Raw genomic sequence first — 12,097 nt, forward strand, 5'->3', positions numbered from 1 at the left:
CTTTGGAGCCTATCCTGGAACTAGCTCTGTAGACCAGGCTGGGATTAAAGGCGTGCGCCACCACCGCCCGGCTTGTAACACTGTTTTCTAAGTGTCTGGTGCAGGAAATTGCAGGCAGCTGAGAAGGACAAGTGATACAAGGTGGTGGAGAGAGGGCAGAGAGAAGGCTCTATCAAGACCTTCCCTGCAGCGCTCATCAAATGCAACTAGTTCAGGACTCAGAGATGCTAAAAAAGGATCCAAGAGCAGCTATTGGCTCGAGTGCTGCCTCACTCCCATGAGGTCAGCCCACACGCTGGTGATGCTCGCGCTGGTTATACAGTGGTGGTGACTGCACCGATACCTTCAAACCTCCTGAGTCTCCACGACTCACTCACACTGAAAGTGCACATCTGGGTAGGTACGATAATACCCCAAAGCCACTATAATCTGGGTGTCATTAAATTGTCTCTTCTCTAAGTTACTTCATTTGAGACTGTGTTTATAATTGGCAACCAAATGAAATTTCTAACAGCTACTAAGTGATGGAGGAAGGTCATTGGTTAAATAAAGAAACTGCCTTGGCCCTGATAGGTTAAAATTTAGATAGGCGGAGTAAACAGAACAGAATGCTGGGAGGAAGAGGAAGTGAGCTCAGATGCCATGCAGCTTTCTCCAGGGCAGACAGAGGGCAGACGCGACGCAGCCAGCCACCAGGTCAGACATGCTGAATCTTTCCTGGTAAGCGCACCTCGTGGTGCTACATAGATTATTAGAAATGGGTTAAGAGGGAGCCCGCAGCCCGCAGCTCCCACAACAACTAAGCACTGGTTTGGGTTGCTCCAGGAGTTGATGGATTTGCTCAGTTTCTAGATCACATGGGTACATTTCTTGACTATTGACGGGTAATATGACTACAAATGGAGAGAACACACTGCTATCGTTCTGCTAAAAGAACATAGTAATAACATGACCCCTAATGACATACTGCTGTACGCATAGATCGGTGCCGGGTTCAGTTCGCGTTAGAGAAGCTTCTTCTTTCAACAGATGGAACTCACACAGAGGCCCACAGCTGGGCCATGTACAGACAGTGCAAGACTTTTATATCCTTTTTCTGGTTTTTGGGGGAATATATTTATTTCATTTTATTATTATTAATTCATACCATTCTATCATTATTTTCTTGAAAGTTATCAAAAATTCTTGCTTTACTTATTGTTGGCCTAACAATCTATGTCGATCATGCTCTTTCCCCTTCCCCATCCCCTACCTCCTTACCTCCCTACCTCCCTCCCCACCCAACTTCATGTTCTTTCTCTTCTTCTCTCAAACCCACCCCACCTCCTGGCAATCCAAACCCCCCTCAAAAAAAAAAACTTAGACAGTTTAAAAAAGAATACTCAGAAAAAAAAATAGCTCACAGAAAGCATGGAGTGTTTCTGTTTTCCTGTTAACCGCCTGCTCCTGGGCCTGGGGCCTGCTCTGGAGTGTGGTTGATATTACTCAATGTCACTCCATTGGAGAAAACTGGTTTTCCCTCTCCCAGTAGGAATCAATTACACAGAGCTTCTTAGTTGGGGGTGTGGTCCTTCTTCCCCTTCCCCTTCTGGCTCTTAGTTCTGGGGTTTGGTCTGGTTTGAACTTGGGCAGGTCTTGTGTGTGCTGCCACAGCTTCTGTGAGTTCAGATGGGCATCAGCCCTGCCGTCTCCAGAAGACAGTGTCCTTGGAGCCAGCCACCCATGGGGGCTCTTAGAATCTTTCTCCTCCTCTTCCTCTCAGCTCCCCGAGCCTTAGAGGGAGGAGACTGTTGGAGACCCCTATGTGGGGCTGAGCGCTGCCAAGGCTTTCCTGCTCTGCACATTAGTCCTCTCTGCTCAGTGAGGCACTTATCTGTGGACTCGGCAGTATGCCGTTAGGAATCATTTTATTGCTACATTCCTTTGGCAGGATAACAGAAGTAGCTATTCCTCCCTTACAGTCATATGTTACCTATCAATAGCCAAATAAAAAAATGTACCTCCACTCCTAAAAGACCTGGCTGAGGGAAATACGAGCTCGTAGATAAAATTCTGGAATAGTCATTCCAAGATAAAAGAATAGTATCTATCATATGAACTCACTCATGAGTGGCTTTCAGACATAAAGCAAAGAAAACCAGCCTATGGTTCACAACCCCAGAGAACCTAGACAACAAAGGAGGACCCTAAGAGAGACATACATGGATCTAATCTCCATGAGAAGTAGAAAAAGATGAGCTCTCCTGAGTAAATTGAGAGATGGGGATCATGGGAGAGGGTAGAAGGGGAAGGGAGAAGAAGGGAGGGGAGCAGAGAAAAATATATAGCTCAATAAAAAAACAAATTTTTTTAAAAAAGAATAGTATCATGACATAACTTTGAAGAATATGATTGCTTTTGCGCTTGGCGTAATGTGTTGGTTATTGTCAACTTGACATAACTATAGTCACCTGGGAAGAGGGAACCATTCAGTAAGCTGCCCCGGCTGGACGTGGGCATCAGTGATTCCCTTGGAAGAGGCTAAATGGATGTTTACGACCGTTGCAAGCACAGGCGATACAGGTTTTACCCTGGCAGCATGACAGATATGCTTTCCGGAGCCAAACTGGTAAGTCACTGGGGCAGAGTGACTCGCCCCAGGTTTTAGATTATTTTTTTAATTAATTAATTTATTTATTTATTAAAGATTTCTGCCTCCTCCCCCAATCAAGTCCCCCTCCCTCATCAGCCCGAAGAGCAATCAGGGTTCCCTGCCCTGTGGGAAGTCCAAGGACCTCCCACCTCCTTCCAGGGTTTTAGATTATGTAGAAAGCATAGTTTGAAACTCAGTTGAAGGAGCTGTTGAGTAAATGACAGAAATTCAATTTAGACAGAGAAATAACTCTAAGACACCTATTGTATAGCACGGTAGTTAGAGTTTATAACAGTTTTATACACTTCACAACAGCCCCCCCATAAAGCCAAAAAAATAGATTGTAAGTGTACTAGTACTAGTCATGAGATGTAATGGGCACCTACCTTAATTTACTGGACTCTGCCAGTTCATCACTATACAGCCATATTTCAAAACATTGTGTTGCAAGCTATAAATATACACAACTTTTATTTCTCGGTTTAAAACAAGACAAAGGATTATTAATTAGTTGATGCTTTCACAAAAAGAGTACTTTTGTTGTTGTTGAGTTGGGTGTCTCCAAGTTCACACCAACCCCGAAACAGATGGAGCATTTATTCCCATGGCTCCTCGCCGCAGGCTCAGTGCACATGCCATCCAGGGCAATCTTTCAGATTTTCCCAGGGCTGCACAACGCCCACCTGTCCAGCCGTCTTGTCCCCACCTCAGTTCTGCCTGTACCTGAACCCCCTGGCCTCCTGGCTTCTCCAATACCTTCATCCCATCCAGTTTCTACTTTGTTAGTAGATGGGTATCTTATGCCGAGCAGCTAATTGAAAACAGCCGAGGAACACAAAATGATCACCTGGTTTGCATGTTCAGCTCTTAACCCAAATAATACCGATCCCTAAGGTGGTATCGGTGAACTTTCAGTTGAAGGATGCCTATTTGCCCTGGAACTTGTCAGGCAACAACCTCTAGTAGATAATAAATTTGCAACTGCAGCTCTTACACTTAATAGGCACTTGCTTCCAATTAAAGTCCTCCACACATGAACAAGTCATATTTATCAACCTATTTGGTTGTTTAACACTCTGGGCTGCATTGCCATTCTGGGTTTTAGACTTTTGATTTTAAGCAGAGAAGCTAAAACAGTAGCCAGATACAGTGACACTCCATCTAAGACATAAAGGATGGTACTCGGTGCTTTAGGGAAGTCGTGGGTTCAATTTATAATCTTAAATCATAATTCGATAATTTACATTCTACAATTTTTATTTTATGGATGTCACTCAGAAAGGCTGCATAGCCTAAGATTAATCAAACACAATGGTCAGACTTGATTCAGGGCAGGGCAGGTCAGCTTGACTCCCTGAGTCCGGACCTATTTTTCCCTCACCATACAATTCACCATTACATATGAAAACTTAAGATTTTCTACTTGAGTTTCATATTTTTTGGCAGTAGGAGTGCCTAGTAGTTGATGTGGGAAAGTGGTTGTCACTGGAAAGAAAATATGATTAACCGGGAGTTATACTGACTCAGATGGGAAAGGATTATATTATATTATATTAACCTCTGCTTTCTACACATTTGAATTAAATGTAACAGAAGCTTCCATAAAAGCATTGAATAGTTACAGAGAGTCCAGCATTGGCTTAAGGCACTGGGTTCAATCCCCAACACCACAAAAAGGAGCAAGGCAAAAGAACAAAAACAAACGGCCCAGCATCTAACCAGGACTTCAAAAGGTCTTTCTGATCTAGCTACACACACACACACACAGAGAGAGAGAGAGAGAGACTTACACAGAGAAAGGATGAGACTCACAACAGAGACACACATTCATGCAGTCACACAATACACATCCCCCCACACACAGACACACAGACCCACACAGACACACACATTCACTGTCACACACAGGCATATGGTTTAGAGCATCTTCTAGCATCAACAATGCAAACGTGGTATTAATCAGTCATGAAAGCACAAACCAGAAGCATGGAAGTCTCAGTGTTTCTGACACATCACATAAGCAAAGGCTCCCGTTCAATGTGTGGACCAAAGCACTCAGCACCGTTCGCTGTCTTGTGCTTTTTTTCATGTAGGCAAACCCAGCTGAAGCAAAGCAGGGATCGCCAGTGGAAAGAACTACAAGTGTTTGCAAGTGCTGAGCGAATTCGGAGAAAGCCCGAGGTTTTGGGAGACTTGAATTCTTGTGTGCAGATATAAATAAACAATGTTCTCAGCTCGGGTTCTGTCAGCACCCCAGCATGCCACACAAATTCATCCGAAGATGAATGAGCGAGTGTTACTCATACCTGATGAGCCCCAAGCCTCCTGAAGGGCACACACTGTGCTTGCTAAGCTTTGCCGAAGCCAGCTCTTGGAACACGAAGCTACCGCAAAGTCTGCAGCCAGCTCTAAAATCCGTGTGTGTGCCCAGGCAGCCATGGGGCAAAACAGCCATTCTCCCCTGTTGATCCACACTTCGTGTCTTGGCTTGGAGTAGACCAGGAGTACCATGCTATTCAGTCTCCACTCTCTCTATTTTTCAATCAAATCAGATATGCTTATTGTTCAGTATTTGTAAAAATTTAATCAAAAGAAAGTTAAACCTGTGTTAATTCTAACAAGTCTTGTAATTCTGAATATATGCTTTTAAGTGTTTTCAGGGAGATAATCTTCACAATTAAGAACTAGGACTACATTGAAAGGAACTTAATTCAAATATAGTCTGTGACTCTTAGCATCTACGGGCATCCTTCAGAGGAGTCACAGTGTTTGTGCATGTGGATATGTCATTTATCCAGTCTCTACATATTTTCGGACATTTACCAAGAATTATTGTTATGTTCAGGAAATGTTCAGTTCCACATCACCCTCCACAATTGCCACAAATAGCATAAAATATCTTGGGGTAACTCTAACCAAACAAAGAACTTTAAGTCTTTGAAGAAGGAAATTGAAGTAAACACCAGAAAATGGAAAGATCTCCCATGCTCTTGGGTAGGTAGAATTAACATAGTGAAATGGCAATCTTACCAAAAGCAATCTCCAGATTCAATGCAATGCCCATCAAAATTACAGCAAAATTCTTCATAAACCTCAAAAGAACAATACCCAACTTCATATGGAAAAGCAAAAAAAAAAACAAAAAAACCCAAGACAGTCAAAACAATCCTATACAATAAGGAACTTCTGGAGGTATCACAATCCCTGATTCAAACTCTACTACAGAGCTACAGTACTGGAAAAAAAAGCCTGGTATTTGCATAAAAACAGACAGGAGGACCAATGGAACTGAATTGAAGACCCAGATTTCAATCCACACATCTACGAGCACCTGGTTTTTGACAAAGAAGCAAAAGGTATAAAATGGAAAAAAAGAAAGCATATTCAACAAATAGTGCTGGCATAACTGGAAATCAACATGTAGAAGAATGAAAATAGATACATATCTATCACCATGCACAAAACTCAAATCCAATTGGATCAAAGACCTCAACATAAAGTCAACCACACTGAACTTCATAGAAGAGAAATTGGGAAGTACACTTGAACACATTGGCACAGGAAACCACTTCCTAAATATAACCCCAGCCACACAGACACTGACAGCAACAATTACTAAATGGGACCTCCTGAAACTGAAAAAACTTCTGTAAAGCAAAGGACATGGTCAACAAGACAAAACAGCAGCCTACAAAATAGGAAAAGATCTTCACCAACCCCATATTGGACAGAGAATTGATTTCCAAAATATACAAAGAACTCAAGAAATTTCACATCAAAAGAACAAATAATCCAATTTTTAAAAAATAGGGTACAGACCTAAACAGAGAACTCTCAACAGAGGAATCTAAAATGGCTGAAAGACACTTAAGGAAATGTTCAATATCCTTAGCCATCAGAGAAATTCAAACAAAACAACTCTGATATTCAGTCTTACCTGTCAACATGGCCAAGATCAAAAACACTGATGACAGTTTATGCTGGCGAAGATGTGGGGTAAATGGAACACTTCTCCATTGCTGGTTGGAGTGAAAACTGGTACAGCCGGTTTGGAAATCAGTATGGCGATTTCTCAGAAAATTAGGAAACAACCTTCCTCAAGACCCAGTAACACCACTTTTGGGTATATATCCAAAGGATGCTCAATCATACCACAAGGACGTGTACTCAACTATGTTCATGGCAGCATTATTTGTCATAGCCAGAAACTGAAAACAATCTAAATGCCCCTTGACTGAAGAATGGATGAAGATGTTGTACATTTACACAATGAAGTACTACACAGCAGAAAAAAACAATCTTGAAATTTGCAGGCAAATGGATGGATCTAGAAAACACCATATTGAGTGAGGTGTCCCAGACCCAGAAAGAAAAATAAAATATGTATTCACTTGTAAGTGGCTTTTAGACATAAAGCAAAGAAAAATCAGCCTCTAATTCACAACCCCAGAGAACCTAGACAATAAAGAGGACCCTAAGGGAGACATATATGGATCTAATCTACATGGGAAGTAGAAAAAGACAAGATCTCCTGAGTAAATTGGGAGCATGAAGATCATGGGAGAGGGTAGAAGGGGGGAGGAAAGGAGGGCAGTGAAGAAATATATATTGCCCAATAAAAACTATTGAAAAAAACATGAAAAAAGAAATGTCGAGTTTCATCCCTTCAGACTGACTTGCATAAATACCATCTCACAGGTGAGTGTTTCTTTAAGGCCTTACTATAAATGTTTAGAAAAAGGATGCATCGATGTAGAGTTTTGGAGACTTTTCATTCCAATTTCCTTCAAGAGATCCCATATATAATTTTCACCCCCTCCAGCACTCACCAGCCCTCACTCTCACGCCTTTCCATTTCTTCTAGTTCAATAGGTAGATGATGTGTTAGCTTATTTGAATTTATGCCTCTTCTGGTAAAATTGTCAATAATTTTTGCCAGGCATATTGACACAGACCTCTAATCCCAGCCCTCAGAAGGCCGAGGCAGGAGATCAGTGCAAGTTTGAGGCCAGCCTAAGTTACATAAAGAGTTCTAGGCCATCTGGGGCGTCAAGAAGTCCTGTCTTAATAGCAAAACAATTACTAGCAAAACAATACTCACTTGTATTTGCCAGATTCCCCTGTATTGCAGTCGTAGTAAAGCCATTGGATTAGTTTTGACCAGTCAGCTGTGAGAGAAAGGCCATGTACAACCTTTCCTCTGAGATAATCAAGACGCGATCAAAAACATTTTTAAAATCAAATATCTTCAAAGACTCACTCTGAATGTTGATTTTACATTGTATAAAATGGGCCTAATAATACCTATTTCACATAGACATTGGTGAAAACATCAGTAATCCTAATACTGTCTGAACAGGTATGTGGTACAAAAATAAATAAGTAATACACTGGTGATGACAAGTTTTGCCTCTTTTCCAATTATTCCCTACCGTGTCTCCAGTAAAAGATGAGATAATTCATGAACAGAAAGGTAGTTAAACTTCTCAGCAAGTTACAGAACTCTAGACAGGGTTCAGAGCTCATGGTCTCAAATGGAGGTTTGTCCTGTGTGATTTACTGAAGTATTCCACATGCCAGAGAATGTGAGGATTTGGGGTAAGGACTCTGTGGCTGTGCCCAGGGATTTCTATTCCTGCCTGTGGTTCTAACTCCCAGGGCTTCAGGCCAAGGCTCCATGGCAAATCTTCCAAGTCCACCCAGTTGCTTAGGTTTTTTGTTTGCTAAGATTTATTTTTATTAGTTTTAGTTATGTGTATCTATCGTATGTGTTCAGGTGCCTGAGGAGGCCAGAAGAGGGTGTTGGAACTAGAGTTCTAGGTAAAACCAAGAGAGGCACTTGAGTTGGGGCCTGGGGAACTGAAGTCAGGTCCTCGGGAAGAGCATTTCTCCAGTTCCCATTCCTTTGTTTCAAGGCGTCTTTACAGGCACCCTGCCTTTCTCCAGAAAGGAAGAAACTCATCCCCAGTAAAAGCTTCTCAGCCTCCTTACACTCAACTCCAGTTCTGCTGTCCTGGCTGATGGCTCTCTTGCACTGAGCCCGGGGTTACCTCTTGGTTTTCCCTCACGGGCCTTTCTTCCTTCTCCATAGGTAACTCCAACCCTGTATAAGCCATGAGTCACAGAGTGATGGGCCATTCTCTTACATGTTCTCACCTATACCAAATTTGCAGAAATCCTTAGAAATTAGAGCCAATGGACACAACCCAGTTTTAGATGCAGATGCAGGCTTCCAGCGAATTGGAGAGAAATGTGCAAATTAAAAGTCCAAATCATTTTAAACATGGGTCCAGCCATCCATATTTCCATGAGCGTTTGAAAAACCTGAAGAGGAAACCCAGATGTTGGCTGAGGGAAGAAGCTGCCATCTCTCGACCCCCATCATCCTCTCTATGTGGAAGGGAGTAGTTTTCAGAGATTTATTTTCCCACTGAAACTTTCCTTAGAAAATGGAAACAATTACAGTGAGTTTTGAATATTATTTTTCCTGCAGTTGCATAAATCACAGAGTGCTAGTCGGTGCTCATTTTCAGTCGCTGTCCCGTGTTCCCGTCAGTTCCTGGATTTCAAACCCCCATTCATGGGTGAGATCTTATCTATGGAAAATACTTCTTTATTTTTCTGGGGGAATGCAGATATTAAATAAAGATACTTTCATAAAACTAAATTATCCAATGTAAATAGCTATCGGGTTATATCCTTTGAATAATTTTTGACATTAAAATGATTTGTCTTTTACAAAATGACTACAGTGTTAGATGATAGTTTGATTTACTTTAAACACTCTTACAACATTAGAAGTTGGCAACTCTATGTTGGTTTCAAATTTATTTTTGAAATGTTTTCTGCTCTAAATAATTCCAAACCCTCTGAGCCATCAACCAGCATGTATCTTCAAATAGTTTTTCAATTAGCAGGCCCATTGGCAAGCCCTTTATTTCTGAGAACGCCTGCCTGTCCTGCTGAAAGACAAATTGCCGGGTGTAATGATCTTAGGTCATAACTCCCCCCACCCCTCAAAACTCCAGGGAGTCGTTTGGCATGGAACTATTGGAGAGGAAATGTCTGAGGTCAACCCAAAGTTTTATTCTCTTACAAATTTCTACCTAATACTTGATTGCCCCACCCCCTGCATTTACATTTCTCTCTTTCTGAAGGTATAGTTCACATCCCTTCCACGCGCATGTGACTGAGAAAATTTCTAGCATCTCTCAAGTTCAGGCTGTGTCAACCCTTCACTACCCACAGGATCCTTTGTGCAGAACTGCAGGCTGGTGTGTGTCTCCCCAGTAGACATGGTCCATTTCTAATGTGATCTTAATTGGAAACAGGGTCTTCCAGATATAATCAAATTGAAGTTGTTACGATGGAGTCTAAATCAATATGGCAGGTGCTTTTACAAGAAGTGAACTTTAAAGCTGGGCATGGTGGTGCAGGCCTGTAATTCCCAGCACTTGGGAAACGGAGGCAGAAGGACTGAAGCCCAGAGCGGCCTGTGCTACACAAAGATCTCTGTGTACTAGTCATTTTCCTGTGGCTATGATAAAACACCATAACCAAAAGAAACTAAAGAGAGAGTTTATTTTAGTTTATGGTTCTGGAAGGATCGAGTCTGTCATGGCAAAGAAGGCATGGCAAGGAATCCAGCTGATGGCATGTTCATCTACAGGCAGGACGCAGAAAAAGAGAGCAAGCGAGAAAGAGGGTGCCTGCTTCCACTGATGCTTCTTCCAGCAAGGCTCTGCATCCTAATGGGTGCAGGGCCTCCCAAACAGTGCCTCAAACTGGGGACCAAGTGCTCAGGTACATGAGCCTAAGAGGGATATTTCTCATCCAAATCACTATACTGTTTGAAAAAATGTAAAAAGAACAAAAAGGGGGTTATAATTAGACAGGCATGGAGACTGCCATATGAAGACACACAGGGGAAAGATGATCACATTTAGGAGGGGTCTGAGGATGGAATTGCTGCTTCATGCCAAGGAATGCCTGGGAATTTCTAGAAGACTGAGATGAAAATGAAGGCTACTCTCCCAGAAGCAATGAAAGGGCATAGTCCCACTGGCATTTCTCACTTCCATAGTGGGGAGACAACACATATCTGCTGCTTTAGGCCACCCAGTCTACGGTGCTTATGGAAGCACATAGCTGCCTTATGAAACCAAGGAAGATTTCCCAAACATGCTCAGCCTGTTACTTTATGAGATGCAGTTAACCTAAATTTATGGTTAGTGAGATTAAGTGTCATTAAATGGAATATGATGTATAAATGTGGCAAACCCTGTCGAATAAAAATGAGTCATTTTGGCTGGGCAGTGTGATGTGGGATGCCTTTCTGTATATATGTTGTTTTATTGGTTAATGTATAAAACTGTTTCAGCCAATGGCTTAGCAGAGTAAAGCCAGGCAGGTAATTTGAACAGAGATATACAGAGAGAGTAGGCAGAGTCATGTAGCTGCCGAAGGAGGCAGACACCATGTAACTGCCCAAGAAACAAGAGGCAACAAACCACGAGCCTTGTTGTAAAATATAAAATAATAGAAATGGGTTAATTTAAAGATGTAAGAGCTAGCTAGGAATATGTTTGGCCAAACAGTGTTCTAATTAATATAGTTTCTGTGTGATTATTTGGGTCTGGGCGGCCAGGAAATGAACGAGAAGTCTCTATTTACAGAAGTGGTGGCACACGCCTTTAATTCCAGCACTCGGGAGGCAGAGGTAAACAAATCTCTGGGAGGTCAAGGCCAGCCTGGTCTACAGAGTGAGTTCCATGAGAGTCACAGCTACACAGAGACTCTGTCTCAAAAGACAAATAAAAACAAAACAAAAGTCACTTTTTTTTATGTTCCCTCTCATCAACACTACCAGCATCAGCACACTGCATCCAGGTACATCCAGGTACATTTTCTGTACTGTGGAGGCTTGAATGACCATGTTATTTGAGGAACATGAAAAGTTTTGAAAGTTTGAAACAGAAAAGCCACTGGACACTTTAAGCAGAGCTTAACAATCCACTCCGGTGGGAGACGGTTGTACAGCGTTACGTGAATAGTGGATGCCCAACTCATGAGGTTCCAGAGAGGAAGGAGGACTCTATTGGTGATTGGGATAGAGGTCCATTTATGTGATTTCTTTCTTCTTTTTTTGCTTTTGTTTTTGTTTGTTTGTTTGTTTGTTTTTTCAAGACAGGGTTTCTCTGTAGCTTTGGAGTCTGTCCTGGAACTAGCTCTTGTAGACCATGCTGGCCTTGAACTCACAGAGACCCATCTGCCTCTGCCTCCAGAGTGCTGTGGTTAAAGGTGTAAGCCACCTCATGTGATTCTTTGACAAAGTATCTGGCTGCCTTCTGTCATTCTAAGAACTTGACTGAGGCTAAATTTAAAGGTAACAAACTTTTTTCTTTGGCAGAGGAAATTTCAAGACAGTTTTATGTTGTGTACTGGTAAAGAGTCTGTAATTATTAA

Source organism: Microtus ochrogaster, chromosome 7 (assembly GCF_000317375.1).
Source record: "Microtus ochrogaster isolate Prairie Vole_2 chromosome 7, MicOch1.0, whole genome shotgun sequence".
NCBI lineage: Eukaryota > Metazoa > Chordata > Mammalia > Rodentia > Cricetidae > Microtus > Microtus ochrogaster.